The following is a 27,689-nucleotide window of genomic DNA, read 5'->3' on the forward strand; positions in this document are numbered from 1 at the left end:
GGTAACATAATTCAAACCTATCACTTTATGGTTGAAACAACTGAAGTTTAGAAAAATATGTAATTGTCTTCTCCAACAACAATAGTAAACAGTAGACTCAATTTTTTTATATGTTGCTTTCACATCACCCTTAGATTTTGAAATAAAAACTTACCCCTTGCCCCTCCTGTTTCCTCTTCCCCTTGAAACATATTTATTGGAGGGGCAGCATGCTTGAGAACAAGATTGTGTGAACAAGGAGGGGGCCAAGCAGGGCATCAACTGTCTTGAGGTGAAGGGACAAGTGAAAAAGTAGCCCTGTGAGTCAGCCACTGGAACGAAGTCAGAGCCAAACAGGGAGGTAATAGAGAAAATCAGCATCTGGTATGGAGTTAGGGTCAGTCAAGAGGTAACAAGTGAAGCAACAGACTACATCGGGTCAGGGCCAAGGAGGCACTGGTGTGACTATAGAAGGATAGTCAAGAAAATACACCATTGCTGGCTTTCAATGGAGGAAGAAGCTACTGACTCAGGAATTTAGTCTCTAGAAGTTGGAAAAGGCAACAGAGCAAACAAAACACACAACAACAAACACACACACACACAATTCTTTCCTAGAGTTTCCAGAGAACACAGCCCTGTTGACATTTTGATTTTAGCACAGTGAAACCTGTCAGACTTGTAAATTCTAGAACAGTAAGATAATAAATTTGTCTGCTTTTAACCCCTTCAGTTTAGGGTAATTTGTTTTAACAACAACAAAAAACTAATAGAAAAATCAAGTTTCTCACTATCAGGAAAGCATGTAACAAATATACAAAGGGAGTTGACTACAATAAACCCTGTAATGTTGGATTAGACTTGAAAGTAATGGGGCAAATTTTCATTATTTCACAATATAGATATAAATATAAATATGGCTACAGTTGTGGATTGATAGAGATATGAATTGTATTGTACGTTTGCATGTATGTATACAAACACACATGTATGCATGTATACATAGGGCCTGAGAGTAGCTATAGTACATTAGCAATAATCATACTTGATGCACAGATCTTGGCTTCTGAATATCACCTTTTACTTAAAAGAATCAGGCCTTCTATGAAAAATTGCTGATTCCAGGACTGGGGAAAAGAAGCTGGGAAAATGTGCCAAAAAGTAACAGAATGTCAAGAAAAAAGGGAGTCTTGTCCAAGGAAAACAAAAGTCAGCTTAAAACGGCTCCCAGTGGCCAAACCCAGGACAATTTAAGCAACAAAATAAATAGAGTAGCAAATTATAATTTAATGAATAATACATGCATTCATAATAATTTAAATAAGGAAACAAATGGAAAGAAAAGTTAGCTCTTACTTATAGCACTATTGCAAATAGTAGATGTGGAAAAAATAAAATTAGAAAATAATTATTGGGATAATATAACAGCAGTGATTGTTTAGCAAAGATTTATAAATAGATGCTAAAACTTAAATAGTTTGATGAGAAAAGCCTATTTTTATAACCCTAAATTATCTCCAGAAAATTCTTTAGTAATTACACTAGAAAATATAGAAACTTTACATGGATAAAATAGAAGACAGCCCTACAAAAAGGTGATCATATTAATGTTGTCAGTAATAAAACAAATCAATATCATATATCATGTGTTATAGAAAGCATTAAGAAGAACACAGAAGTGCATTTGTGATAGTTATACTAAAACATAATACATTATGTAAAATTAGATTTACATAATGTATAATAAAGGTATAATAAAGGTATACATTATGTAAAACTACTCATGACATAGCATTATACAAACCCAAACTGAAGAACATTTTACAAAATAACTGGCCTATAAGGAAAATTTAAGATTCTAAACGACAAGAAAAGACTGCGGAATAGTTTTACATTGATTGTTTCAAGAGATGTGAAAAGATAATCCTCCTGAATCTAGATTGCAACCATTTGCTATAAAGACAGCAGCAAATATTAATATAAATTTTCTTATTTTAAATGGTTATACTATAGAAGAGGACTTTCTTTTTTGGGAAATAAACATTTAACTATTTAGCTTTAAATGGGTAATTATATATCTGCATATACACACATATGAGAGTAAGAGAATGATAGAGTACTAATAAAATATTAATAACTAGATGAAGAATATATAAATGAAATGTACTTGACAGTATCTTTGTACTAATTTTGTTACTTTTTAGACATTGTGATTTTTTAAAATAAAAAGTAAAGGAAGAAAATGACTTTACCAAATAGCCACTACGTTAAGTTTATTCTCAGGGTCATAAAGTTGGTAAAATGATTTGTAATAACAGGGACACAAATTTTAATTAGGTATTTTTGCCTTCCCTAAAAACATACCACATTAGTAATTATATTATCTTATTCTTCTGTGCTTATAAGTAGTCTTCTGGGCAATGATTTTATGTATACCATAAAAACCTTATATTTCCATGCAATTAATTATTTTCATGCAACTAATTAATCTTTGAAAATTCTAAGTATTTAACATTTTTTAAGATTTGTACTGTATCTATATCATCTATTATTCTTAAACCACCACACATTTTTCCTGGATCAACTCCACTGCTGTCACATAGACCAAATAAAATTTCAGATAAAATAAAGAACTAGTCATGAAAAAGGCTAATTCATATAGAAAACACATACAATCTAGGCAAAACACTGCCAAGGTGAGAGAACAATAGCATTAAGTTATGATGATACCTAAACACTAGTTATGATGAGTTATGATGATACGTAAAGACTAGGACTCATACTGCATTTTTCATTTGATCAATTATCATTTTAATCAGAAACATCATTGGCAACCACTTGAGCTATGGAAGTTGCCTGACAATCATGAAAAAGTTTTAAAAAATGTTCTCATTCAATAATGCAGGAGATCCAACACATGCCTATGAGACAAGAAAACACATTATGTTTTGCAAAACATTTTTTTGTCTGCTCCTGTGCACTAAAGATTAACAATGAATAGATAGATCATAGATAGATGATAGATACAAAGGATGGATGATAGATATAAATAGAGGATAGATGATAGATAAATGAATAGGTAAATAGATGATAGATGGATGAATAGGTAGATAGATGATAAATAGATGGCAAAAAAATCTTTGGCTATTCAATATTTCATGAATTTAAATTTTTTATATTTTTATGTCACAGATAACACAAACATGCTAACTTAAAAAATATAAGTTGTTTTCACTGCAATCTTTACAGTTTATTCATGAATAAATTTCTTTTTTGAATAAACTTTTATTTTTATTTATTTCTGTTTTAGATTGACAGATAAAATTATATATATTTATTGTGTACAACATATTTTGAAGTATATACATTTTGTAATGACTAAATAAGGCTAATTAAGATATGCAGATGTTGCTTAGTTTCACATTTATGGTGAAAATACTTTACATCTACTCTCAGCATTTTTCAAGAATATAGCATATGATTAACTATAGTCACCATGTTGCACAATAGGTTTCTTGAACTTATTCTTTTTTCTTTCATCTAATTAAAACTTTGTATCTTCCGACCAATATTTACCATTCCCACTACCACCACACTATCCCCTATTAACTACCATTTTACTCTCTACTTTTATGTGAAACTTCTTAGATTTCATGTATGAGTGAGATCATGCAGTATTTGTCATTCTGTGCCCGGCATATTTTACTTAACATAATGTTCTACAGGTTAATTCATGTTACTGAAAAACAGAATTTCATTCTTTTTATATAACTGAATATTATTCAATTATTTATATATATTGCATTTCTCAACCCATTCGTCTGTTGATGGACACCTAGATTGATCCCATTTCCTGGCTACTGTGAATATTATTACAACTATAATATAAAAGTGTAGCTCTCTCTTTGACATACTGATTTCATTTCTTTTGGATGTGTACCCAGTAGTAGTAGGATTGGTGGCTCATATGGTTGTTCTATGTTTAATTTTTTGATGAAACTCCATGTAATTTTTCATAAAGGCTATACTAATTTACATTCTATTTTAATTCTATTTTTAATTTTTAATAAAAATTAAGAAATTAATTTGTGTTTCTATTTTTAATTTTTTAATGAATCTCCATATGGTTTTCCATAAAGGCTGTACTAATTTACATTCTCACTGACAGGGTTCACTTTTCTCCATATCCTAACTAACATTCGTTATCTTTTGTCTTTTAATAACAGTCACTCCAACAGGTGTGAAGTGTTGTTTTATTGTGGTTTTGATACGTATTTCCCTGATCATTAGTGATGGTGAGGATTTTTTTTTTCATAACCAATTGCCATTTGTATGTCTTATTTTGAGAAATGTCTATTTAGGTATGTTGCCTATTTTCAAATTCAGTTATTTGTTTTCTTACTATAGAATTGAGTTCCTTATATATTTTGGATATTAACCCATTATATGATGCATAACTTACACATTTTCTCCCATTTTGTAGGTTGTTTCTTCACTGTTTCTTTTGCTGTGCAGAAGCTTTATAGTTTGATGAAATCCCATTTGTCTATTTTTCCCTTTGTCACCTGTGATTTTGGAGTCATATCCAAAAAATCGTGCCCACAGCAATGTAATGGAATGTTCCAATATATTTTCTTCTAGTAGTTTCACTGTTTTGAGTCTTACATTTAAGTCTTTTGCCCATTTTCAGTTAATGTTTATACATGGTGTAAGGTAGGTCTAATTTTATTCTTCTACAAGTGGATATCTAGTTTCTCAATATCATTTGTTGAAGAGAGTTTTATTTTAAAAAATAATTTTTGCCAACTGTTAAAATTTTTCTACGTTGTGTGTTCTTGGCACTTTTGTCAAAAACCAACTGGCCATAAATGCATGGATTTATTTCTGAGCTCTTTATTCTGTTACATTGGTCAGTGTTTCTGTTTTTATGCCAGTACCATGCTATTTTGGTTACTGTATCTTTGTAGTATATTTTGAAGTCAGGTAGTGTGATTCCTCTAGCTTTGTTCTTTTTGCCCAAGATTGTTTTAGCTATTAAGGCTCCTTTGTGGTTTTTTACAACTTTAAAATCTTTTTTTTGTTTTCGTTTTTGTTTTTCTATTTCTATGATAAAGGTAACTAACTGGCCTTTTGATAGAGATTACATTGAATCTGTAGATTAGGTACTATGAATGTTTTAACAATATTAATTTTTCAATCCATAAATATGGGATATCTTTATTTGCATATTTTTTACTTCGTTTTATGAATCATTTACAGTTTTTAGTGTAGAGATTTTTCTTTCACCTTCTTGGTGAATGATGTCACATACATACATGTACACACATGTATCTAGTGCACACCTGTTGGTTCAGAAATCTAACTGTACAATATTTCGAGTTTTGCATAAATGTTATTGTAAAAGGAAATTAGGAGATTGGTAATAATTTTGGGGGGCCATTAATAGGTTTGCCACAATTTGGGTTCATTATTCTTTGGCTACATTTAGGGTTGTTATTTTTTTTTCCCGCTGCAGCTGTAGCGGTTCCAAAAATTTGTCATGTAATATTTCTTAACAATTGTCTATGCTTTCCTTCTGTTTATCTAAAGAAAATATCTTCTTAACACCATTTCTAACTTCAATTTTCTTCTCTTTCTCCACATCTGAAATGATGCTTCAATTACATGTTCTTCATTTCTGTTTTATACCTTCCCATTTTACTGTTTATATTTATTTTTCTAAAAGCACTAGTACCTTTCTTTTTTTTTCTTTTTACATTTTATCAATTAAATGTTGATGACACCATTGTGCTGTTTCAATTGTTAACTCTACAATGTCAAGTTCTAAAGGGTAGAATTTGGTTTTCTAGTTCTATACAGCAACCCTCTTACTTGTAGATTTTCAACTACTTCTTCTATTACCCATAGTGATTTATCTATTATTAAAGTGATTATTCTCGCTTGAATAAATAAGTCTTCCACTAAGCAATTGACCTAACACTTATTCTTTTTCCTGTGTAAAATGAATGTTCAGCCTCTCCTCCTTCCTTGTCAGTCTGTAAGTATATTCTTTTTTATGTTTTTGTTAAAACCACACCAAACCATAGAACTACAATGAAACACCCACAAATACATATATACCCTACTCACTCCACTATTTATTAAACTTGTTCTCTCTCCTCTTTTCATCCAGACTTCTTGAAGAGGTAATTATTTTCCTGATTTTTATATCTTTACTTCTCATGTAATCTATAATAGATTTATCTAATATATAGTTTGCTGAATTCTTAAAGATTCACTGACCATTGTGTAAGAGGATTATACATTCCTGTTAATTTTCAAGTTACTGCTGTGTTCATTTGTGAGAAGTAACACTCTGCAACTCATTTCCCAGCTTAGAAATATTACTTGCTTTAGTCAATACAAATGAACAAAAATAATCAATTGTATGCCCTAGCAGAAAAGTTAAGCACTGTAGCACCACTGCCTGCTTCCATCCTTTACCTTTTCTCTCTGCTACAAGAACTTTAAGTCAGGATATAGAGTAATGCTTCATCAGGAAGACAAATGAACAGAGCCACAGCTAACTGTAGCCAACATGTAACAAAAACAAGAGATAAAAGTTTGAACTTGTTACTAATTGTGTTTGTTTGTTGTTTTACCACAGTGCAATCTGTAAAAAAAATAATAATAGTATACAAAATGTACTGGAAGACACAGTTTTGGAGGCCAGACAAATGGAAAAACATGTTACACAATGGAGAATCTTTAAATAGTAGTGCCAAAAGCAATCATGTGGTAGCAATTCATACATCAAATGAACTTGTGTATTTAGTATGTATTGGTGAGGTAAGCTGCATTTAACATGAATGAGATGAGCTACAAGAAAGACATGAGCTGAGAAAATTATTGGCCAGATGGAAAAGAGAATGAAAGTAAAACGTGAGAAACTCTGGGACTTTCGCGGTTGAGAGATGCAATTTTTACTCAGCCAATGAATCAAAGATAAAAATCTAGTGTCAAAGGTTGCTAAACACTCAGCTTCATGAAATACACAAAATCTAAAGTTTCACCATGAAATGCTTTGTTAAATATCTAAATTAATTTAGTTGGTTCTTAGCAGGTTATTTACTCAGGACAAGAGATTTGGAGAAATGATACTAAATACATTTCTCTTCCAAAGAAACATGATAATAAGTTCAAGTTACTTGCAAATAAGTGGGCAAAAAGCATGTTCAGAAGAAAATTCTGTTGACCATTGGCATATGTAGCAAAACTGAGGTGTTATATGTTGACTTGTGTCTCCCAGAAAGATACCTTGAATCCGAATTCTTAGTGCCTCAAAATGTGAACTTATTTTGGAATTAGTTATTTGCAGATGTAATTAGTTAAGAGGAAGTCATACTGGAGTAGGGTGGTCCCTTAATAAAACATTATTAGTGTCCTAATAGGGAAAATCAAATTTTTACCAGTTATAGATACTTTGGCTACACAACCATGTGAAATGTGAAGACCAGGCAGAGAATGGAATTAATTACACTGCCAGAAGTCAAGGAATCTCAGGGGTTAAAAGAACCTAGAAAATGCGAAGAAGAATACTTCCCTACAGGCTTCAGAAGGAGAATGGCCCTGTCCACACTTCGATTTTGGACTTCAAACTTTTAAAACTGTGAAATATATTTTTTGGTTTCTATTTAAACCACCCAAGTTGTGGTCATTGTTATAGCAACCCTAGGAAATTAATACACTAGCAAAAGCTGTTTAATACACTGGTCCTTTACAGTATCCAGCCCAGATTTCTGTCTCAAATTTCAGTAATAAATATCCAAAATCTTGCTTTTTAGTTACTTGACCCTTCAAATGAAATATATAACTTAAGAAAAACTCATCCATTTCCCCTAAAAAGAAAGCACAATCACCTATACAATCTTTTGCTTATTGTGGTAATACCATCCAGTTATCATGCAAACCAAAAATCTGGGATTAATTCTCAACCCCTCTTTCTACTTTTCTCTCAGATATAATAAACTTTTTATATTACCTTTTAAAATTGTCTTAAATCTATCACTTCAAATTCTACTAGAGTTTCTGAGCTTATTCTCTCATACATGGGCAGTTAACTTGATATATTCGATAATTCTACTCTTTTCTCAGAGCCATTATTACCACATTCTATTCCTCAGAGGGTTTATTCTCATTTTCTTTTAAAGTCTCCTTCTCTGTTGCTTGTCACATTAAATTCAGTAATCTCTAGATCTTTTTTCCTCAGCCCTAGTATTTTATTACTATGCACTTGATTACTGGGTGGTTTTACTTACTTCTATAGTAACCACCATATTTCATACTCTTTCTACCTGCTATTTGATACTCAGGAACCAAATAGATTCTGATAACAAAGGATCTTTCACTATCTAGACTTGCTGTACAAAGTCTCACTATTTAATCTATTTAAAGAGAAACTCAGAAACTGTGATTCAGATAGCTATAGTATCTTAAAAATGTTTAGGTGCAAACTCACTTTTAGCTATTTATGCAGTTTTAGCTTGAATGGCTGCAGGCAACTTTAATCTGTTATATTCCAAAATTGGTTCATCTCACTTAATTTTCTATCTGCTTATCTTTTATCCTCCTCATTCCAACTAATCTTGTAAATTAATGCACTTTTAGCCATCCTGTTAATAATGTTAAAAGATTTACAATTATTATCTGTTCCTTCCCAACCTCAATATTCAGCTTTTTTATTGAATCGTTCTTATTGAACCTTTTTAATCATTCTGAATTTGTCTGTGTTCATTATGCCTATTATCAGTTTCAGTAAGGTTCCTAAATGTTCCTTTATCTATATTTCGTGAGACTGAGGTTCTCAATGTGTTTTAGGAAAACCCTAGTTCCTTAACTTAGACTGAAAGAATCTCATTTCATAACCTGGCTCCACTTTACTTCCTTTCTTTCTTCCTTTTTTTTTTTTTTTTTTTTTTTTTTTTGACGGAGTCTTGCTCTGTAGCCCAGACTGGAGGGCAGTGGCATGATCTCTGCTTACTGCAAGCTCCGCCTTCCGGGTACATTCCATTCTTCTGCCTCAGCCTTCCGAGTAACTGGGACTATAGGTGTGTGCCACCACGCCAGGCTAATTTCCCACCTTTCTAACATCTTCAATCACTTCACACCATAACCAATCAAAATTTTGTTCTTTGCTGACACTGGTTCCTTATGCTATCTCATAAAAAAATAGTTTTCTTGACATGGTTAACTAATTCATTATTCTTGTCATGCATCAAATGTTGGCTTGGCTGAATCACTTTAGTTACGATGTTTTCCTTGCATTCACTTCTTTTTATTTGCTTTGGATTATTTGCTGCTTTTCTATTACATCTTAAAAGATTCATAATTAATGGCATTTTATCCTTTATTTTTCTCTAATACAATAATTTATGGCTGTAATTTTGCCTCTAAGCATGGCACTAGTTGTGAGACACATTTTTATATCTATTAATTTTATTATCATACAATACAATATATTGTCTAATTTGTATTATATTTTTCTTATTTGTCTATCGTGTAGTATATTTGGCCCATTTATCCTTTTAAAATAATAATTCTGTGTTAAATAATGCTATGTTGATGAAAATACTATGTATCTTTTTAACATTTTTATATTTTTTGAGGCTTTTTGGCATACATCAATCTTGTAATTGTTTAATGTGTGCTTGAAAAGAGACCATGTTTTACAACTTAAGTATTCTGTATATTTTAATAAGGTCAAATAGTTAATTGCATTGCCTAAGTCTTTTATATTTTTGACTTAATTTTATTTTTGCTCTGCATGATCCAACATTTACTAAGAAAAGTGTTAAAAATCTCCTACAATTATGGTATAGTTGTCATTCTGTCCTTGAAGAGGCTTCAATTGGGGTGCCATATATATATATATACACAAATGTGTATATATATATACACAAATGTGTATATATATATACACAAATGTGTATATATATATACACAAATGTGTATATATATACACAAATGTATATATATACACAAATGTATATATATATACACAAATGTATATATATATACACAAATGTATATATATATACACAAATGTATATATATATACACAAATGTATATATATATATATTTGAAGTTATATTATTATATATGCACCAATTTTGGACTGTCATATTTCTAATAAATTGCAACTGTATTATATCTATTATTTTTCTCTAAGCATTTTTTATTTTAGAATCTGTTTTTCTGAGATGAAAGCTATAAACAGCTTTATTTTGTTACATTTTGCAAAATATGCATTTTTATTTTTATATTTTAGACATGGTACTTATGAACAACATACAATTTTTTTTTCTTGTTTTATAATTGGAAACTTTTACATTTAAGAATTTTCTAATATAATTGGACTTAAATCTACCATACTACTTTTTTTCCTTATTGTCTTTGTTTGTTCTATGTTACTTTTTCTCTTCCTTTGTGGAGAGGATTCTAAAATAACCCAAAAGACTCCCATTCCTTAATGTACTTGCCTTATATAATCCTCTTCCCTCGAGTATAGGGCAAGCCAGTGAATATGATGAGATAGATATCCCTCCTATGATAAGATTATGGTTTAGTCAATTTTTAGTTAGTCAAAAGAGATTATTCTGGGTTGGCTTGACATAATCAGATGAACCTTTTAAAAAACAGATGAAACATGAAGAAAATGTCTTCTACTGGCCTTGATGGAGGAAACTCACCACATTATGAAGACAGTTCCATGGTAGGGGCCCAAGAATGGCTTCTAGAGGTAAGAGTAATCCCTGGCCAACATATAGAAAGAAAATAGACACTTTATTCATATAGCCATCATGAAATTAATCTTGCAATAATCTGAGGGATCGTGGAAGAAGACCTCTCCCTGGGTGAGTTTCTGTAGACTGTACTTTGCTGATACTGGTTATGTATCTGTTTAAATGTGCATCTGATCAATGCCTTGATTTCAGTCTTAGGAGACAGAACAGAGAATCCATCCAGAACATGTTAGATTTCTGAACCACAGAAACTTGAGATAATACATTTTATGTTTTAAATTTCTAAGTTTGTGTTCTGTGACAACAGAAAACTTACACACTTCTATTGACTGCTATTGAATTGACTGGTGCTATTTTCATTTTAATTATTCATTTGTGTACACTACCAACTTCATAATTATGTCATATTTTAAACATATTTTTACTGCCTACCATTAAGATTACTTCATACATGTGTGGCTTATCAATAATATTATTTCAAACTTTTAGAATCCTCGTGTTCCATTTAGGACCTTATAACACATGATATGAATGCTCCCTCAAGAAATATTTTTCAAGTATATCAACTCAGTATTATTTGAACTGTAGAAAATATTATTTTGATGCTGTAAATATTTACCTAGATTTTCCCACTTAATTTTACTTTCATTCTTCTCATTCCTTCCTACCTATAAACCTCCATCTGAAATCAGTATCTTCCGTAATAGGAGCATGATTTACTATTCTCTTTAATTGACTCCTGCATGTGACAATCTTTCAGCTTTAGTCTTTCTAAAAATGTATTTATTTCAACCTCATCATTTAGGATATATTTGATAGATGTAAAATTCCAGTGTGGCCAAATTTGCAGGCCTCCATTTTCTGCTCTTGCCTCATTAGTCTGGCAAAAGATCTCCTCAGGTTCACAATCTTTCAGCTGCCTATGGATGCATGGCCAAATCCATCAGGAAAAGATGGCCTCGAACAATGACTTCGATTGTCTGAATTTTATTCTTTTTTGGAACTCTTCTTAAAACATTGATTTTTAGCTTTGTCACCAATGAAATTATTTTGAATACTTTGTTCTGATTTTCTGAATGTTCTTTGGAAAAAAGAATTGTTCAAAATTACCTAAACCATCCTAATATTAAAAAAAAAGGCTCCTTACAAATATTAAGACAATTACTTAAACAGACAGTTCCAATAATCTGAAATCAAAGTCCTGGTATTCGGATTGATTAGATCAAGTGAAAGAGGATTGTGTAAAACATCTTTTATGAGTTAGATCTAACGCATTTGTCATTTTATCCATTGTTCTTCACCTACTAGATGTATCAAAAATATTAATATAATAGTATTTGGATATTTTTAATATTGTTTTGTACTTAGATAATTCATGTATCTAACCCTTGCACCAAAAATTATTCTACATTTCTTTTATCTACAATTATTTATACTGTATAATTGATTGCAATATTGGAATTTCTGCAACCTCTCTAGAATAGATAGAGTCAATCTACTATAAAAACCAAAAGCATCACATGAAAGTTATTCAGAATACAGTTATTTTCACAAAGCTCTGTAAGATATACTTCCTACCAGGATATTGATAGAATCTGATTTTGAGAATATTTACTTTTATTTACCTCATTTCACATATGTAAATATATTACTAGATTTGTTTTTCTTTACCAGCTCATCCAGCTGTAGTCAATACTCCTTTCTAAACCCAAGTTCAGCCTCATGTAATTTTAAAACCATCTTATAAAGACTGCCTCAATCTACTACTTGGTTTGTTTTGAAATAAGTATAGTGACCATAAAATGTGTGTCTACTGTGGTGTCGGTGCTGTGATGTCCACTCATTCTCTGTGCCTCTATATACCTTACCACACACAGATGCTTTCCCTCACTCATCACATCAGATGCCAGAATGACTGCTTTAACTCTTAGATATTATTCTAACTCCACATGAGGTATGAGTAAAAATTTCCTAGTGGGCACCTTGCCACTTTCTTTTGTTTTAGGTTATCCTTAATCTTGTCAATATAGTTTACTTCTTTCAACTTAGCCATTGGCTGAACTATTGTTAAAAATGTACTTAGTAAACAGAGCCATGTGACCTCTAATCCTTTTGTTTGGTATATTACTGCAAACTGTATTGCCAGACCCCCAACTAAACAGTACAATTAATTAGAGAAAATTATTTAACTATTCCTCTCTAAAACTGGGAGAACAAGAGAACTTCACAGTATTGTTGGAAATTCTAAATAATATGCGTCATGAAAGAGCTTACAACAGTGCTGTGACCTAATGATTATTCATGCAATTATCATTTTTATATTATTATAATATATTTCAGCAGCATTATCATGATTATATTCTTATGTTGGTAAATACACATTTGCTCGTTTGTTTTTTCTAATTTTGCGTATGGTGTTCATATCTAGAAAGAAATCATTGGAGAATTATCATATTGTAAAAATGTTAGCTAAAAAAATATATTTATTGCACACATGAATGAGGGAAATATTCCAGAAGTCACTCACAACCTGGCAATATTTTTTGCTTCGCAAAATATATTTTTAAATACTTTGGGTAAAGCTGTTATTTTGGGGTTGTGTTAGTTTGCTTGTATCTTAGGCCAAATGGCCAAAGAATAAAAAGAAAAGAAAAGAAAAAAAAACAGTTAACAGTAAACAAGTGGCAGCACATGTTCATAAAATTTTTAAGTAAATAATGTATGATTTTGTTCATGCTTTAAAAATTCAAATTTCTGGTTGGGTGCAGTGGCTCACACCTGTAATCCCAGCAATTTGGGAGGCTGAAGCAGGTGAATCACCTGAGGTCAGGAGTTCAAGACCAGCCTGGCCAACATGGTGAGACCCTGTCTCTACTAAAAATACAAAAAACACTATCTGGGTTTGGTGGTGTGTGCCTGTAATCTCAGTTACTCGGGAGGCTGAGACAAGAGAATCACTTGAACTTGGGAGGTGGAGGTTGCAGTGAGCTGAGATTGCGCCACTGCACTTCAGCCTGGGCAACAGAGCAAGACTCTGTCTCAAAAAAAAAAAAAAAATCCAGTTTCTATGAAGTTGTCTAATAATATCCAATCTCTATATTGTAAAACAATAATCTGAGCTCTAAGTAACCGTGAGTAGAATTATTGAATGTTAATTTGAGAGATCATTTAAAAAAATTTTTGGATATCTGTCTAAAAATATGAATTCATACCTCAATAAGAATACATAACTCAGTATTACTTGTCTTACTCTTTTCTAGTGTGTGTCTTCTCATGCCAAGATTGGATAAAGGTAGTATACATAGAGAAAAACAAATCAACAAGTAACAACTTTCCTTTACAATGTTTCACCTCTACTATATTTTTGTCAAAATTGATATTAATTTTACTTTAATAAAAGAAATAAGCTAAGTATATAGTGTATTTGAATGTATGCGTTTATGTGTAGTGAGTGCAGAATAGTGAAGGTGTATGAAATCCCTAGGAAAAGAAGATTAAAAGGCATATTTATACACTATTATACTCTCTACCTTAGAACATGCTTCTTTACTTTTTGCTTTTTGACCCAAGTAATAATACAAACTATCTATCGTCCAGAACTGTTACAGAAAATTTGCTAGGAAGCCTGAACATCTGAATATATTAATTACAATTAATATAGCAGTGTTTTATATATTATGTTTTCCACTGTACAGATAAAAGTTTAAGTTTGAAAAATGCTATACAAATTATCAAAGGAGGCAGTGATTATAAGTGATATAGCAAGGGTTTAAACTTACATCTACAGTATATAATTCTGCAGTGAATTATAATTTTTATTAAAAGGTGCTATTACAGATTTATTTATAATTTAGTAAACAAACAACACATTAATGGGCTCAAAATATATTACATAACCTCTAGTGAGCCATTTTATCAAATGATCTGTTGAAAACTCTTGAAAGCCTCCATATGTGGAAATAAAGCTGAGTTTATGACAATTAATTTTCAACATATCATTCATTATTGCATATTATTTTTGCCATAAATCTAATTACATATTTTTATTTAACTCTACAAGGATGGATGCATATACTAAAATATGTAGTTTTTGAGAACCACTCATTTTGGTATATGCATCCTTGTGTAGTGAACTCACATATCAGCTCTTCTTGGTTATGTGATTTGTTTAATCAAGGTGGCATTAGCAAGAATGATACAAACAGAGGCTTTATAACTGCCTGCACATTGTAGTTTGTACTCTGAATGCTCTTTTGGATCTCCAAATTACCATGTGTAGATTTCCAACAACCCTGTTGGAGAATCCACATGTAGAAAATAAATCCTCAGTTAGACCCCAAATCTTCCAGCCATCTCATGTGAGGCTCCAAACATATGAAGGAAAACACCATCTTGAACATTCTGGTACTGTTAGACACTACAGAGAACAGAAGAACATCTATGTATGGCCCCAATTAAAGAATCATGTAAATACAAAAGAAGTCTATGTTTTACAGTGACTTCATGCAGCAAGACAACTAAGTCAATAATATAATTATTGTTTTATAATCAAATTGTTCCTTATGCTTTTCAACATTTATTTGCTTGCCTCTTAAAAATTATATTATAGTCCTTTCTAATAGAATATTGTTCTTCTTCACTAAATAAATCAGTTTGAAGATCTTTTAGTTAAGGTCTCAGATTTTGTTCATATAAAACTGTCTTTATTTCCTTCTCTTTTAGGATGATAGCTTATATTGACCATTATTTGCCCGCAGCAATTTAAAGATTATATTGACTCTTGGTGATTTCATTATTACTATTATCTGCTATTTAAAGTCAAATTGTCATTCTTTGTGGATCATCTTCCCTTTCTCATTAGTTATTTTTAAGATCTCACTTTTTTATTATTTTTCCTATAGTTTTGCTGCAATATAACTGGGTATATTTTTGTTTATTTTGGCTTGGTATTTGTTTTCCTTTCTTTTGAATTTCAGTAATCATGTGATACATCAATTCTAGGTAAATTACTGCAATTACATGTTCAAATTTTCTCACAGTTCTGGAGCTAATTTCTAGTAAGGGCTCTCTTCCTGCCCTAGAGATGACGGTTCTCTCAGAATGTTCTCCTATGGACTTTTCTCAATGTGTACACAAAGAGCAGGTGCACATACAGGTGCAAGAGAGAGAAAGAGAGACAGGGAAATTTTCTGGTGGTTTTTGTAAAAAGGTTATTATCTCTATCACGAGAGCACCTCCCTATTGAAACATTGAAATCTAATTATCTCCCAAAATCCCCATTTCCAAATACCATCACATTAAGTTTCAGGTCTTTAACATATGAATTTGTGACGTAGGGAGAAGAAATAAACACAAAAACATTTCATAGATACTATTCTAAAACTAAGACCTCATGGACTATTTCAGCGAACATACTACATGCATGCTAACTATAAGCTTATGGAGTTTTAGAAAGTTACATACATGTAAATAAATCTAAAAGAAAAATATGAAACATCAACATAAATAGGTCAAAGTGATCAAAGGGACAAAATAAGGAAAGAAAGCCAATAAGGAATAAAATAAAATAACTATTAAATACCAAGACACAGTTTTGAGAAAAAAAATCTTATAAATTTGAAAATACAGTTTTCAAAATTATTGTCCCTTGAAGCCTCAAACATCAGATTTCACGTAGCTGGAGAGAAAATTAATGAACTTGAATATAGGCATGATAAAAGTACCAAAAACACAGCAAAGAGATAACAGGAGATTGTGATTATGATTCAAACCATTAAATCTTATTCAAACGTATGGTATCTTACCCAAAATATTTCCTGTGAGTAGATTGACAGTGTTGGTGGTTAGGAAATGTTTATCTGTTCCACATTTATCCAGTGAATATTTAATTAATACTTTTAATATTCTAGCTCTATAAGGACTATTTTGGTTTGCGGGCATGATGTCATTATATCAGGATATGAAAACAGAAATTGTACTTTTAGTTACAAATGCTTACTCTTTGTTTAAATAGCAAACAAATATAAATTATTTAGGTGTAATTTTTAATACAGAAAGTTTTATTAGGCCAGGCGCGGTGGCTGATGCCTGTAATCCCAGCACTTTGGGAGGTTGAGGCAGGAGGATCACAAGGTCAGGAGATAGACACCATCTTGGCTAACACGGTGAGTCCCTGTCTCTGTTAAAAATACAAAATTAACCGGGCGTGGCAGCTGGCACCTGTAGTCCTAGCTACTGGGGAGGCTGAGGCAGGAGAATGGTGTGAACCCGGCAGGCGGAGCTTGCAGTGAGCCAAGACCGTGCCATTGCACTCCAGCCTAGGCGACATAGGGAGACTCTGTCTCAAAAAAAAAAAAAAAATTTACATATATATATATATATATGAAAACATATATATATATATGAAAACATATATATATATGAAAACATATATATATATATATATATATGCACACATATATATGAAAGGCTTGGATGAATTCCATGGTACTGGCTCGTAATTGGAAATGCCAGTATAAAATCATGGCTTTTCATATCTATAGTTACAGAGTTAGATCTAAATCCAGATACATAAAACAGAGGTATTGAAATAGATTATACATAATTATGCACAGACAGAAACACATGTGTGTGCACACTCATACACACACACATCTGATAATTTGGACCACCGAGAGATCCTAGGAGCAATAAAACCCCGTTGCATTGAGCACAACGAGGAAGCAAATAATTACTTTAATACACCAATCCCTATTCACAGGAACCCATGTTCCTTGGAGAAATAGTTTATCCCAGGCCTGAGGGAGGAAAATAAAAGATTATTGTGCAGCATCTTACTGAGCCAGAAAGTAAGATAGTGGTCAAAAATGAGGAGAAAATTTCAAAGAGACACAAAAGTCAACATGATGAGGTTTGTGCTGACCAAATTTGGAACAATTTGAACATGGAATAAATAATGATACTATGACCCACTGAAATAAATAAGAGTAAATGAATACGTATTTCATATAAATAAGTAAAAGAGAAGGACATGTCCTTCATTGCATTATCAAACCACCATATAAATTTAGAATGTGTGGTGAGTTATAAAATGACTAGTGGTAACAATCATGATAATTGATTCAACCAAGAACCCAGGTGGATGATAAAACTGGTGGGTAATAATTTGATGAGTAATAAAATGTACCTACCTACATATATTACAATAGAAAGACATTAATATAATATGCCTGCTGATATAATTCACTGACAACATAACATCGCTGCTGTGATAGTCCTGTTACAAATGCATAATGTAAATCTAATCATGAGGGAACATCAGACCAACATACACTGAGAAACAAACAAAACAACGGGCGTGCTTTCTTCAAAAATATTAAAGCCACAAAAGCAAAGATAGACTGACAAATTGTTTTATTAAAGGAGACTGAAGAAGTGCAGCGTGATCCAGGGTTTTCTTTTACTGTAGCATTGCAGAGAAAATGGAAACCTGAATAAGGACTATAGATTATGTAATAGGATTTTGATAATTATTCTATGGCTATACAAGAAAATATTTGTGTTTTAGGAAACATACAGTGAAGTATTTAAGAGTAAAGTGAGGTGATGCTTTCAAATTACTCTGTGTTAATTAATTTAATCATACCACATTGTGTGTATGTGTGTATATCTATACATCACATTGTACCCCATATACAACCATCATTTGTCAATTAAAAATGTAATTAGTTTGCATGTCTTTTCATTTCTTTTCCTTGAAATGCCTTTGGTTTTATATATATTCTTGACGGCAAAACTTGCCCCTTAAGAAAACTGTAGTCTTTCCCTTTCACTTTTTGCTTTTTTAAACCACTTAAAAAATATATAGAATGAGAGAATGATAAGCAGGCCTGGTAAAAGTTTGACATTTGGGGGAGCTGAGTGAAGTGGAGGTCAAAATTCCTTCTACTATTTTTTCTACCTTTCTGTGCCTAGTATTATGTCAAAATAAAAATTGTAAAGACAAATAAGGAAGTTGTTTTTATATACTTTAAAATAATCTTTCTCTTACTTTAAATTTCACCTCTACACAGGGCAAGCATCATTTACAAAAGTTTTAAAACCTGTCTATAAAACTTCTATATTTAGACAATGAAAAGTACTGTGCGGTAACCGGCCTTGTAGGCTACCAAACTGCGAGAAAATGTCTGGCTAGCGAGAAGAAAATGTGGATTACATGCCTATCCCTACAACATATCTTTTATGATCTGATTGTTATCATTTTAGAAACACTTGGTAAGGGGGAAGTTACAGGAAACATAAATCTCTTCAGTGGTTATACTTTCAGAAGCTTGGTAAGAGAGTTAGTTGATACCATATGCTAAAATTGAGTTTAGGGATTGTCCATGGATAATCTCTTCTCAATTTTTTCTGTTGCTATCTATGAAACCACTGTTTACCTGTCATCCAAGATGAGGTTATTTTTCTCTCAGCCTTCTCCTCTATCAAATATATTTAATTAAATCTCAAAAATCAATTCCTCCTATCTCAAACTTTGTACCCTTTGATTAGCAACTCCTCATTATCTCACTCCCCACCCCAAATCCCAGCCTCTGGTAGTCATCATTCTACTCTCTACTTCTATGAGTTCAACTCTATTTCTCAATTATGTGTGAAATCATGTGGTATTTTTCTTCTTGTGCAAACAAGGTGATGGATGTGTTAATTAGGTTAATTTAATCATACCATATTGCATGCATGTGTGTATATCACATTGTACCCCACATACAACCACTATTTGTCAATTAAAAATGTAATTACTTCGCAAGTCTTTTTATTTCTTTTCCTTGAAATGCCTTTTGTTTTATATATATTCTTGACTGCATAACTTGCTCCTTATGGAAACTACTATCTTTCCCCTTTGCTTTTTGCTTAAGTCCAATTTCAAACCCTTCTGTTCATGTAATCACACCAAGACTGAATTGATACATTATTTACACTCTATATTTTGCCTTTTTAATAATAATTATTGTTTTCTTTTTCTTTTTGTAAAAATTAAATATGGAAAGCACATGACTCCATAACAGTTAAAGCACATTCATGTGTTATTTTTAAAGGCTTTGATTTCCATTATTAGTAATACTACAGGTTTTTATAATTTTAACTTTTATTTTAGATGATACGTGCGGAGGTTTGTTATATAGATATAGTCCACGGTGCCGAGGATCCCATCATCCAGGTAATGAGTATAGTACCCAATAGGTGGTTTTTCAATCCACACCCCCTTCACTCCCCAACAGTAGTCCCCAGTGTCTGTTGTTCTTTTATTTTATTATTATTTAATTAATTAATTTATTATTTATTCTATTTTATTATTATTATTATTTGAGATGAAGTCTCAGTCTGTCACCAGCTGGAATGCAGTGGCATGATCTCGGCCTACTGTAACCTCTGCCTCCCAGGTCCAAGTGATTCTCCTGCCTCAGCCTCCTGAGGAGCTGGGACTACAGGCATGTGCCACCATGCCAGGCTAATTTTTGTATTTTTAGTAAAGACAGGGCTTCACCACGTTGGCCAGGATGGTCTCCATCTCTCGCCCTCGTGATCCGCCTACCTCAGCCTCCCAAAGTGCTGGGATTATAGGCGTGAGTCACTGCACCCAGCCTCTTGTTCCCATTTTTATGTCTATATGTACTTAATGTTTAGCTGCACATATAAGTGAGAACATACAGTATTTGTTTTTCTTTTGCTATGTTAATTCCCTTGGTATAATAGCCTCTAGCTGTATCTATGTTGCTGGAAAGGACATGACTTTGTTCCTGTTAATGGCTGCATAGTATTCCATGGTGTACATGAACCACATTTTCTTTATCCAATCCAACATTGATGGGCACCCAGGTTGATTCCATGTCTTTGCTATTGTGAATAGCTATGCAATGAACATCGAAGTGCGTGTGTCTTTCTGGTAGAACAATTTATTTTTCTTTGGGTGTATATACTCTATATTATATAATGGCTTCCATTTTTTCCTTCGCCTTAGTGTTATTTCATCAAGTTAATTTTAATAACATTTTTAATAAGGCCCAAGTCTTTTATCTCTATAGCTTCTTATACTCAACATTATACAAATATATAGTAAGTACTCACTAAATATCAATTCATTAAAAAAATATTGAGTCTCTTTTGCATACCAGCCAATGTTTCTTTATTTGGAATATGTGACACTGATCTTTTGAGCCTGGTTTTGCAGAAGAAATAGACGGATACTAATCAATTAAATAGATACACAAACAAGACAATTTCAAACTTTGAAACATGATATGAAGGAAATTAAGCAGTGTGATTAATTAAATTGTTTGATTGATGTATGTGACAAGTCCGGGAAGATTGACTTAGATTGGCTGGTCTTAAAAGGCTTCAAACTGAGAAAATGACATTTGAACTGAGACAGTCGTGGCTAAAAGCAGTCAGCTGTGAAAATATCTAGTCACCGAGGTTTAGGCATAGTCAAGAACATGCGCACCTGGGCAAAGTGAGAGCAATTTTTGTGTACTAAAGAAAGAAAGGAAGGAAATGTGTCTACAACTTAGTGAATGAGTGATAGAGATAAGTTGAGAGACACAGGGAATAAAGTATTCTGAAAGCAATGGGAAGACAATGGATGTTTTAATGTTGAAAACATCATAGACTAATTTTTTTTAACCACTCCAATTCGTGGATGAAAATAATATCAGGAAAAATTTGTATGAGGAAAATATGTATGCAATTACAATGATTCTGAGAATGATAGTGGCTTGGTTTAGGTTGATAGTAGTGGAGACTCAGAGAGGTTAATAACTTTGGAATATTAAGAAGACTAATGGCTTTGATTTGGACACTGTAGAAAAGGACCATCAATGGCTCCTGTTTTCAACTTAGGCAAGAAGGAAAGACAAGATGGAGGGAGCTACACTAGATATATGAATGTGAGTATATTTGGAAGGTCAAGGCTACTGCCAAGGTCATGTTAAATTTGAACTATCTGTGGGTATTCCACATTGTGACACTAAATAGGCAGTTTGATATGTGGTTTGATGCACAATAAACCACATAAATTCAGGAGTCACAGATAAATAAATGTTATTTTTAATAATCTTTCCTTAGCACAAAAAGTGGACATCAAAACTACATTATTAATTCATTGTAAACATAGTATGATTCTAACATATGTTTGCACTTACACTGATTACTTCAGAAAGAAAAATTTACTTGAATTTTTTTTTTTTTTTGAGATGGAGTTTCACTCTTGTTACCAAGGTTGGGGTGCAATGGTGCGATCTCAGCTCACTGCAACCTCCGCCTCCTGGGTTCAAGTGATTCTCCCGCCTCAGCCTCCCGAGTAGCTGGAATTACTGGCATGCACCATCACGCCCGGCTAATTTTGTATTTATAGTACAGACGGGGTTTCTCCATGTTGGTCAGGCTGGTCTGAAACCCCCGACCTCAGGTAATCCACCTGCCTCAGCCTCTCAAAATGCTGGGATTACAGGCAGGAGTCACTGTGCCTGACCGAAAGCTTTTATCTCAAAATTAAACTACTTTTACTTCTAAGAGCAATAATTATTCTTTTCAAACTATTGTTTTTACTTTGGAAGTTAATTTCTTAATCATGTTCACAAAAACTTCTATTTTAAGATTATTTTAATGAAGAAAATGTAGTCCTTCTTCATTTCTTTAAAAATGAATTTTTTTTCCAAAGTAATGGTTTTACTTATTTGGAATTTTTTTTTTAATTAAAAATCCATTATAAAGAAGGATGAATCACATATAAGGAAGTAATATTTATCTGGTAACTTTTTGTTCAGATCTTTTACAATGTCGACACAAATCAAAGCTAGAATTCAGAGACTGTTCTGTAAGTATTTTATCTTAAGTCCCATTGGCTGAATGTGGCTGGTAATGGTCTGTAAAAGAAAAGCCAATTTGCCTCTTGATGGAGATTACTGTACCAAATGTAGCAAAGAGTTTCAGAAAATGTGACATGCTTTCTGTTCAACAGTGAAAGAGACAATTAGTTTCCTAGTTTTTCTTCTTGTGCAATGGAAATAGGTATTGCTTGTTAATTCTCTTTAACCTCTTACATCAGTTTCTTGGTAATGTTGCTTATTCTAAATCTACAGAGTTGCATTTAAGGCAAAGTATATAGTTTCCTATGTTTTAAAATTCTAATTCAGTGGTAAACAATTATTATTATTTTAAAACTTGATTTCGTGAGGTCAAAATACTTTGACACTAAACTGATTATAATTAGAAACGAATGTTTTTGAGAGGAGAATGCATTATTTCTTCAGCATTTCTAAACTTCTCAGTATTAACAAACAGGACTTTATTCCTTAGACTGACATTTCTTAAAACTTAGCTGGTCATGTTATAGCCATCCATTTAGTTAATATCTATGGAAATCCATCCTTTATTTTTAACGTACTATGCGATAGAAAAATATAAAATACGTTGATATATATTATCATCATGTATATTTATAAACCCAAATCAATAGATAAATTTTCTTATTAAACTTGTCCTTTCCATCTTTCTGCATATCTTAGTACATCCATTTCATAGCTATATCTGAAACAGTTTTCTAGTTATGAGTAAACAAAAGAATTATCATGTTAGTGATGTCATGTAATCAAATAAAAAATTCATCTAATTAAAATAAATATATGGAAATTATAATACAAAATGTGTCTTACATTTTCACACTGGGAAAAATTAATTTGATAAATATCAACTTACAATATCTGTAAAAATGTCAGTGTAAAAATGTATTTAAACAAATGGCACCTTGTGAGGTGTCATATTGTGTTTGCTTAAGATAGCTTCAATTGCAATAAAATATTTAAATCAGTAATGTGTAAAATATTTGTATTAATTAATATGAATAGCTTACATGTAGAAAATTTAATATAGGAGAAAGCAAAATAGTGTTATTTAATTATATTGAAATATATATATAAAACATTATTATTACATTTTAGTATAATCTGGAATGCATAGAGTTCTTAAGTTCGGAATAGACTTAAAAACATATTAAGTTCAAACTACCTATTATTTCAGGACTCCTGACTCAGAAGATAGACATTAATGCTCCTTGAACATTTGCAAATCCACAAAATGTATTATTTCACAGAGCATTTATTTTATTATTTCACCAGATACCTGCTGAGTTTCTCCTTCAGGTAGATACTAATCTACCCACTGGGGAAATAAGAACTAATCTTGTATAATTCCTGTGCAAAAGACTGACCCATGTGAATAAATACTATACTTTATAGCAAACTGTGCATGAGGGGGTTGGGGCATGAAATACAAGTGGAAATATCACTCACAGAGAGAGAAAATGATTCGGTGGTAATACGTGAGCCACTAATGAAGAGAAGTATTTGCTAGTCCAAGAGTGGCAGGAAAGAAACAGCAAGAGCAAATACATAGGGATATGTAAAGGTCTACCCTTCTAAGAAAATGCAAACATTTGCCATGCTGGCATATAGAATATCAGGTACAGTGGTATACAATGATACTGAAAATGTAGCCAAAGATAAAGTCTTCAAGACCTTATGCTTTTGTTCTCAGTTTCTACCTGTGAGACCATTTTTTAAAATTACTCCTTATTTCTTTCATTGCTATATTATTCTTATGTATCTATCAAGATACCATTATGCCTAGAGTAGTATATTCCCTTCTATGTGTTAAAATTTTAGCCTGGGCAACATAGCAAGACCCCATCTCTACAAAAAATTTAAAAATGTATTAACCAGGTGTGGTAGTGTGCATTTGTAATCTCAACTTCTAGGAGGGCTGAGATGGGAAGATCCTTGAGCCCAGAAGTTTGAGGTTGTAGTGAGCTATGATAATACCACTGCCTCCAGGCTAGGTGACAGATATCCATATTCTGATAATTAATACATAACAATCACAGAAAATCAAAATATTTTCAACCTTTTGATTCTAGTTTTCTTTGAAAATTAATGGATTTAGTCTTCTCTAGTAGAATTTTTTTTCATGAAAATGTGCTGTCACTGAATGCAAATACATATTTTAATCAGAGTCCTATTTTTCCATCACTTTTTCAAATTTAGGTAAAATCTCTGCAAGTCAAATTGGTAAGCCTTGTGATGTATACATTTATCCTAGTTCTTATAAGGTACCTCTCTTCCTCACTTCTTCCTTTCATGGGAACATCATTCTGATAGCATGTGCTGTGATCTAGGAAAATGAGGCCTTCCAATTTGATTTTACCTATATAATCTACACTTCTCTTTTCAAGTCCATATATTTCTTATATTGAGACACTTCAAAAATGAGAAAAACTACAGATGTTACTTTCTTAGATTTTCAGTTTGTATAAATATAATCTAGCAAAATTTTTTAGGTTTTATGTCTTATCAAAACTAACTCATAGCCAGGCATGATGGCTCACACCTGTAATCCCAGCACTTTGAGAGGCCAAGGCGGGTGGATCACCTGAGGTCAGGAGTTTGAGACCAGCCTGGGTGGATCACCTGAGGTCAGGAGTTTGAGACCAGCCTGGCCAACATGGCGAAACCCCGTCTCTACTAAAAATACAAAAATTAGCTGAGTGTGGTGGCAGACACATATAATCCCAGCTACTCGGGAGGCTGAGGCAGGAGAATCACTTGAACCCGGGAGGCAGAGGTTGCAATGAGCCAAAATAGCACCACTGCACTCCAGCCTGGGCGACAGAGTGAGACTCTGTCTCAAAACAAACAAACAAACAAACAGCTAACTTATTGGCAAACTTGTGGGGAAGCATAAGAGATATCAAAGGAAAACACCCATTATTATAAAATGCCTATATTACAAAGAAAAAATTAATCTCTGTTACTTACTGCATTCTGTATTCTCACAAATTCATATGTTGACGTCTTAACCCCTAGTAGCCCTCGGCAGTGGGGAGGCTCGGGCATGGTGGGCTGCACATCCGGAGCCCTGCCCACGGGGAGGCAGCTGAGGCCCAGCGAGAATTCGAGCGCAGTGCCGGCACTGCTGGGGAAGCTGGCACACCCTCCACAGCTGCTGGCCCGGGTGCTAAGCCCCTCACTGCCTGGGGCCGGCGGCGCCAGCTGGCCGCTCTGAGTGAGGGACCGCGGAGGCCACGCCCACCCGGAACTCCGCTGCACGCAGCCCCGGTTCCCGCCCGCGCCTCCGCCTCCACACCTTCCCGCCAGCAGAGGGAGCTGGCTCCGGCCTCGGCCAGCCCAGGGAGGCGCCCCCATAGTGCAGTGGCGGGCTGAAGGGCTCCTCAAGCATGGCCAGAGCGGGCGCCGACGCTGAGGAGGCGCAGAGAGCGAGCGAGGGCTGCCAGAACGGTGTCACCTCTCAGTCACAAATAACTACAAAGCACATGGAGTCTTTGAACGGCAGCTGAGGAAATCTGCCACTTTTATAGAAAGCAATAAGCAAGGCTGCCCTTTTTGTGAAGACAAACGTGCACGAACACAAAAGGTCCAAAAAGGAGCGTCCTTCTAACATATCAATGTAAGTAGGTGTGTGCACATGCATGCGTGCATGTTTGTGTGTGTATTAATCTACTTGGAGTTTGGTTGAAGAGTTACTCTGTGTACTTCCCAACATTTAGTATTTTTGTTTGCATTTTTAACCATTCTGGTATGTATGTAGGCATTTATGACATTTTAATAAACTATGTAGAAATTAATCAGCTAGAATGAAAACATTAGAGCATCGATTAAATCAAGCATAACATTCTTAAACAAGTTGCATACACGAGTCCAACACCAAATTTGCTTTTACAATTTCTAATGTGCTTATTAGAAAGTGGTGTAAGAAACAAAGTAAAAGCATTTGTGAAATATGAGGTAGAATTATTTTCTCCAGCCAGTTGAATGAGCTCTCAGGGTTCAATACCTAAGTTTTTCCAAATTCTAAACATTTTTAACTTCCTCAATCAAAATTCATAGAGTTCTAAAACTTCAAGTTTTCATTTTGTTTTGTTTCTCTTATTTTGTTTCATTTTGTCTCAGTCTCTTAATTGCTCCCGTAGAGGCAACACTTGGAGTTTTGGTATGGAGAGAGAATGCTAGGCCAGAGTGTTGGGGTGGCTTGGGGAGAGGAAAGGATTGCAGTGATTTGTAATTCATGTATTTGTAAATCAAGTCTTTCCTGTATTCATGAACGGAAACTTTTTTTTAATATATAAATAGTAGTAGTTTCTACTGCTTACAAAGGGATGAAGCTCAGAGTATATTTTCAGTTGCTGAGTCTTTTTTCCTGTTAATGTGATCTTGCAAAAGCTAGGAAGCTGAATGAAAAAGATAAAACATTCAATAACAATGTATATGCCTACTACTCTATCTATACTCCTGCTCCAAAAAGTCCTTTGTCTTTTTTTAATTAAAATACCATTTATTCTCTATAAATTCAATGTACAGTGTTTGTTTAAGAAGGCAAGCTTTATGTCATACAATAGTGTTTGTAACACCTGTGCAGTGCTACTCAGCTAACCAGAAGGGGTTTGGTTTATAAAGAAATACCTTAACATCTGGTCCAGGAACCCTGAAGAAATGAGATATTGTTATGTAGACTAATTATGACAAGATGTTTGAAGAAATACTCAAAACCTAAACTACTACAAAAGTATCTATGATAACAGCTGCATCAATAAATTATTTTGTGGCATAGCCAATAAAATGAGAAATCAATAACAAATTTGTAAAAAGCTTGCACAAAAGCTAAATACTATTCTCACTAGAAAACAAGTTATAAACCATGTAGTTTCCCCACAGCCATTTATTAACATCGATATGTATATACACACAAACAGAGATCAGTCAGGAGAAGATGTTTAGTTGCTTTCTGGAATTTAAAAGAGTTGACTCAACAAGAATAACAATTGGAACGCTACAAGTGGTATTTTCAGGTAAGCCAATTAA

Source organism: Pan paniscus, chromosome 14 (assembly GCF_029289425.2).
Source record: "Pan paniscus chromosome 14, NHGRI_mPanPan1-v2.0_pri, whole genome shotgun sequence".
NCBI lineage: Eukaryota > Metazoa > Chordata > Mammalia > Primates > Hominidae > Pan > Pan paniscus.